This window comes from Dipodomys merriami, unplaced genomic scaffold (assembly GCF_024711535.1).
Source record: "Dipodomys merriami isolate MVZ:Mamm:240054 unplaced genomic scaffold, mDipMer1.0.p SCAF_365, whole genome shotgun sequence".
Taxonomy (NCBI): Eukaryota; Metazoa; Chordata; class Mammalia; order Rodentia; family Heteromyidae; genus Dipodomys; species Dipodomys merriami.
In genome coordinates, this window is record NW_027205215.1 from 685,652 (window position 1) to 691,798 (window position 6,147).

Genomic DNA, 6,147 nt, shown 5'->3' on the forward strand with positions numbered 1-6,147 from the left:
TTTATTTTTGTCGGTTGAACTCTGGGTTCTTCAGCTCAAGGCTAGTGCTATACCACTTGAGCCATAGCACCACTTCCAGCTTTTTTCTGTTTATGTGGTGCTGAGGAATCGAACCCAGGGCCTCATGCATGCAAGGCAAGCACTCTACCACTGAGCCACCTTCCCAGTCCAAAATGTACTTGTTTTAAACACTAAGCTTTAGAGTGATTTGTTATATTGGGCTATGATAAACCAACATATACAAGATAAAGGGAAAATGCAGGATGTAGTGAATGTGTAAATTCTTCCTGCAACTTCTCTAAGTTTTTGAAATGATTTTAAGGTAAATTTTCACTAAATGTCCTCCTCCCCCTATTTCTATACTGACTAGAGATGGAAAATAAACCAATTTCCATGAAGATATATTTATGATACATAGTTCCAGGCATATTGTCCATTGATAAGTGAACTCATTCATTTTAAGGAATACTCTCATGTAGAAAGTTTAGATGAAGTTCAACTTGAAGTTCAAAGTAATGTAAGATTTCCTAACTAAATCGCCAGGAATTGTAGATGGCTACAGTAGGCTGGTAAAATCATTTATCCTGCTGCACCAATATTATCTTTAAGAAATGTATGGGCACCAATAGCTCACATCTCTTATTCAGGCTACTCAGGAGGACAAGATCCGGAGGATCAGATTTGAAGCCCAGCCCAGGCAAAAGGTTAGCAAGACTCCCATCTCAATAAGCTGAGTGCGGTAGTACTAAGCCTTGTCATCCCAGCTGGAAGATCATGATCTACACTGGTCCCCAGGGATAAAGGGAGTAGGGAATACGGGTAACAAACAAAAAGGTCTAGGGTTGTGACTCAAGTAGCAGAGTGCCTGTCTAGCAAATGCAAAGAGGCCTTGAGAGCCAAACACCAGTACTACAATTTTCTTTTTAAATGCTTCCATTTCTGACTTTTTGCTGGTGAGTTAGAGACAAGAGTCTGACTTTTCTGCCTGTAGCTGGTTTTGAACTTGAATCCTATTACAGGAATGAGCCACCAGCACCAGGCTGGCTATGACTTAACTGCAGACCTCAGAATCCAAGTGACTGTTGGGATGTGCTCAGGCCCTTGACTCACCCACCAATACTTCTCATCCTCATCCCTGCCTGAACCAGCCGCTTCTGTATTCTCTGCTAGTTAATAACACCAAATCTCTTTCACTTTTGCATTCAATCACACAGCCTTGGTGATATACAGGGACAAAACCAAAAATGTTATGGAGGTATAGCTCAGTGGTACAATGCTCAGCACCTAGTATGACTGCAGGCCAGCAGTGGAGAGGATCTTAATTAACTAATCCCATTAGAAAATATAAAGCAGGAAAAAACAACTTACATACAATACTCTAACATCAATTAAACATGATTAAGTACGCAAAAATTTAAAACCGAAAAGGAAAATATATGTGTTGTTCAAACTCAAGCAATATACTGAAAAAGATTAAAATCCTCTGAAAAATAAAGGCTGGAGGTGTGGCCCAACTGGCAGAGTGCCTGTCTGATTAGCAAGCACAAACCCTGAGTTCAAACCACCACACACTGCCTCTTCAAAACAACAAAAACTAGTAGGGTAGGGCATGGCTCAAATGAAAGAGCACCTGTCTAGCAAGCACAGGGCCCGAGTTCAAACTCAAGTACCACAAAAAAAAAAAAAAAGACTAATGAAAAAACAAATCTTGGTACTTGAAAGAAGACAAATGAAAATAAACAGAGAAGAGGAATAGATCATGAGAACAAGAGATAACAAGGATAAGTGAAAAAATTATATAGAAAAGATTATGGGCCTCAAGGTCAAAACTAACAAAACTCGACATAATTTAGAAAAAGAGGAAAACAAAACCAAAAACAAGAAACAGGCTGATTGAATACCTACAATGGGATTTGAAGTTAGGACTTGTGCTTACTAGTACCTAGTAGGAAAATTGCTCCATTTGAGCCTCATCTCAGGCCCACAGACTTGCCAAAAACAATATCAAGCAGTAAACACACAGCAACATTTTTATACAAGAAACAGCCAAAGTGTCAGCCTAGGACTTTCTATGTAGCCAGCATGTACTTTAAAAATCTAGGGGGAAAAAAAAAACCATACTAGAACTCAAGGAATATAGCACTTAGAGAATACCCTTGAATATTTATTAGATGAACTTTATCCAGGCAAGAGCTTGTTGAAGAGACAAAGATAAATTGCTGGTACACAGTATCAAACATAGTTTTTAAGCCTGGTGTGGTGATACATACTGGTAAATCTCAGCAGTCAAGATGTAGAGGCAGAAGAACCTAAGAGTTCAAGGTCACCCTAGGCTACATAATAAAACACTATCTCAAAAAATTTAAAAGCTGGGCTGGCCATTGGTGGCTGGGGCCTATAATCCTAGCTATTCAGAAGGCTGAGATCTGAGGATCTCAATTCCAAGCCAGCCTGGGCAGTAAAGTCCATGAGACTCTTATCTCCAGTTAACCACTAGAAGAACAGAAGTGGTGCTGTGGCTTAAGTGGTAGAACACTCACCCTGAGCTGAAGAGCATAGGGACAGCTCCCAGGCTCAGAGTTCAAACCCCACAACCGACCAAAAAAAAATTTTTTTTTAAAGCTGGGGATATAGCTTAGTGGTAGAATGGCTAGCACCAGCACCATACAAAAAATTATTTAAAAATTTAAATATTTAATCTTACAGTTAAGGCAAAGACTAGAATTGGAAAATAGTTTTATATATTCTAATAAAACAGGAATAAGAAAACTGAAAGATTGGACAGCACAAAGAATTCACTATTGCATGGACCACTCAAATCAGAGTCAAAGAATATCACTTCAAACCAGCAAATTGAAAAGTGAAAGCCTAAACAAGCAAACCAGGAGCTCTATAAACACTAGATAAAATGATATGAGTATAAAAGTAACCACTAGAATTAATATACAGACCCAAATTTCTAAAGGAATTTTACAACAAACACACTCTGAATAATAAAAGAAACAGTAAATATAGAAATATACATGTTAACTTTTCAAAAATAAACAGGAAAAAACTTCAAACTAATCTACAGAAAGTGATTAGCAATGCAAGAGAGACATAAGAGCTAACTAGATTTCTCTGATATGAACCATTTTCATACAGTTTTAACTTTTAGACCATGTAAATGATTCATATTCAATAATGCTAAAATTTAATATGCAAAATCAAATACAAAGTAAAGCTAATAAACCTAATTTATCACATTGATAACCACACCGAAGAGTGATTTTCATTAACTTTTCAATACATGCCAACTATATAATAAAGTATATTAGTAAACTATATTGGAGGACAAATAGAAATATAAATCTTAAATGTTACTCAGTACTTTTACTCTGGTAATATTGATGTTAGCGTTCTGAAACACATACTATATAATAAAACATATGTTAAGAAACAAATTTTTACTATAAGAGGACAAAAAAATAAAGTACAGCCTGCGGTATTAAATTTTTATTTGTAAGTATGGATTTAAATTTGTGGTCTTTGAAAATAAAAGTCTCCTAGTTCTGCTCACTGAAATGATTTGGAGCAATGATATCTTAGTAATAATGGATTCTAAGTTCCATTGCCCTTAAAAAGAATAGTATTCTTGAAAGAAAAGCTGACAGTCCCAGTTTGGAGCAACACAAATACAAAGTAAGCTGGGGACACCCTGCTGTCTGAAGCTAGGCACAACATGAAGGCTGAGGTCAGTGTCTAACAGATGCAGGAGATGCAGTGACTTCAGTTACAGGAGGGGAAGGAGAATATGAATCATCAGCTGATGTTTATACCACTGAATAAAAAACTGTTAGAAAATAGAATATTCTCATGGTGCCAAAAAAATTACTCCATAAACTACTAAGGAGGAGGAGAGGGATCTTAACAATGGAAAGACCTAGTTGTCACCATTGCATTGACCAGATAGCAGCTTCCTAACTTTAACAATAGACCATCTAGAATTTTCTGCCTTTTAATAGAATATGATATAAAATCAGTAAGCACCAGCAAGATATTCTTGCCCAAAACATTTAACTTGAAGCTAATCAATCTTACACACTTCACTTCCACATCAAAGGAAATATAAAGATATAGATCCAAAGTAGCAGTCAGGTGACTTACTCTTCAAACATTCTATCCTGAGAAACAAAGGGCATGCAGCAAGAAAGCTGCTAGATGAAGAGACAAACACAAACCTCAACTGCAACTGGTTCAAAAAACAAAAGTCTGTAGTTATTTTTAAGAAAACTGAAAACATGGGAATGGGGTTCAAGTGGTAGAGTGCTTGCCTAGCAAGCCCAAGTACCACAGAACAGTGGAAAAACTACAAATATGTAGACATCGAAGAGCACCTGCAGTGTGCGGGCCACTTTGATCCTGTGACCCGAGCCCTCTGACCTAGGGAACAGCTCCTCTCCAACCTGGCCCTGAAGAACATCATCTGTGCATTCATCTCTGAGAATGGTTGGGCAGAGGCCTACGGACCCTCTTGCCTTGCTGTGCCTGGCACCCTGACCCAGGAGGGCCATGAGACAGAAACCCTAGTCTCTGTACAAAGTTTGTGTCCCTGGGCCTCCTAGTCAGCTCTGCTGGTAGGCTCTGGTCTGTTCCCCCTCTCAGGAGAGCCAATGGCTGGGCTTGAGCCTTCCTTTCCCCTTGTGGGCTGGAAAGGCCGTGGGGCTGGGTTGTACGAAGGCTACCATTGCTGCTACTGTCCTGTAATAAAATCTGTAAGCACTAAGAAAAGCTAACACTTTTAGAATATGGATTTAGATGATATATTTTGAATTTAGTTTTCTCAAGTGTAGTCATTATACTGAGGTTATTAGGAAAATGGCTTTATTTTTTAGGACATGTATGCTGAAGTGTTTAGATATAGCTCTCAAACTGCTAATAATTTAGGGGTATGCTATCATCTTAATGTGTATGTATATTCAGAATGTAAAGCTGGAAAAAATTTAAATTGGGGGAAAAAAAAAAAGATCTGCCAGGTATAGCGGTACACATCTATAGGCCCAACACTCATGAAGTTGAAACAAGATTGCAAGTTTGAAGCCAGCCTGGATTGCACCGCAAGAAACACAAAAAGGTCTTTAACATCACTGCTAGGAGCCCAGAGGTTTTCAAAGCAGTTTTGTTGTAGCATGATTAAAATTATTAAAAATGGCAAGTCATATAAAATCAAAATATTAAAAACAAAATCAAACATGGCTGCGATAGAGACGGGTAATACAAAGAAATGAAAATTTGAAGCATTATCTATATTATCCAAAACTGAGCTCCAAGTTTTAAAATTCTAGAATTCAAAGCAACAGCTACTGGAAGAGTAACAAAATGAGACATGAACTCACATCTTTCATGATTTTCTGTAACCCTACCAGCCTCCTAGAAAACATGCCCAACCTTTACTATATTTAGAGCTATTGAAGCTACAAGCATGTATTACAAAAAACTCGTGTCATTATTATATTATTCATTGAATCTACTATCAAAGCAAAATAACATAATTAATTTTAGCCAAAAGGAAAAAAAAACTTAATGAGCTAGAAATGTAGCTCAGAGACAGAGAACTTGCCTCACATAAAACCCTTAGAACCAAAGCACGTGAACCAACTTAATAAACACTCAGTTATTAAAATTCATATTTTAAATATAAATGTGCACAAATAAGGTTAAAAACATACATCTGATTCAGTACATTTAACTATACCACTAACAGACTCTACAAAGCACATTTACCATTTTCAACAGACTCTACGAAGCACATTTACCATTTTCAGATTATCCCCAAACACTAACAATACTCTCTCTTGGAGAGGTAGTACTGGAGTTTCAAACTTGCTATGCAAGGGACTAAGCCAAACACTAACAATACTCTTTTGGGGAGGCAGTACTGGAGTTTTTACACTTGCTAGGCAAGGGACTGAGTCATACCTACAGCAACACACATCATTCACCTTCTCTTGAGTTCTATTTCTAAAAAGGAACAAAGTATACCTCTGTGCTAAACAGTATTCACAAATGAATATGATTTCTTTACAGGAAGTTACCACCTTTAACATTTTAGAAATCTTAAATAAATAAATGTGAGGAAATGAATGAACACACAACGAATGCTTCTGT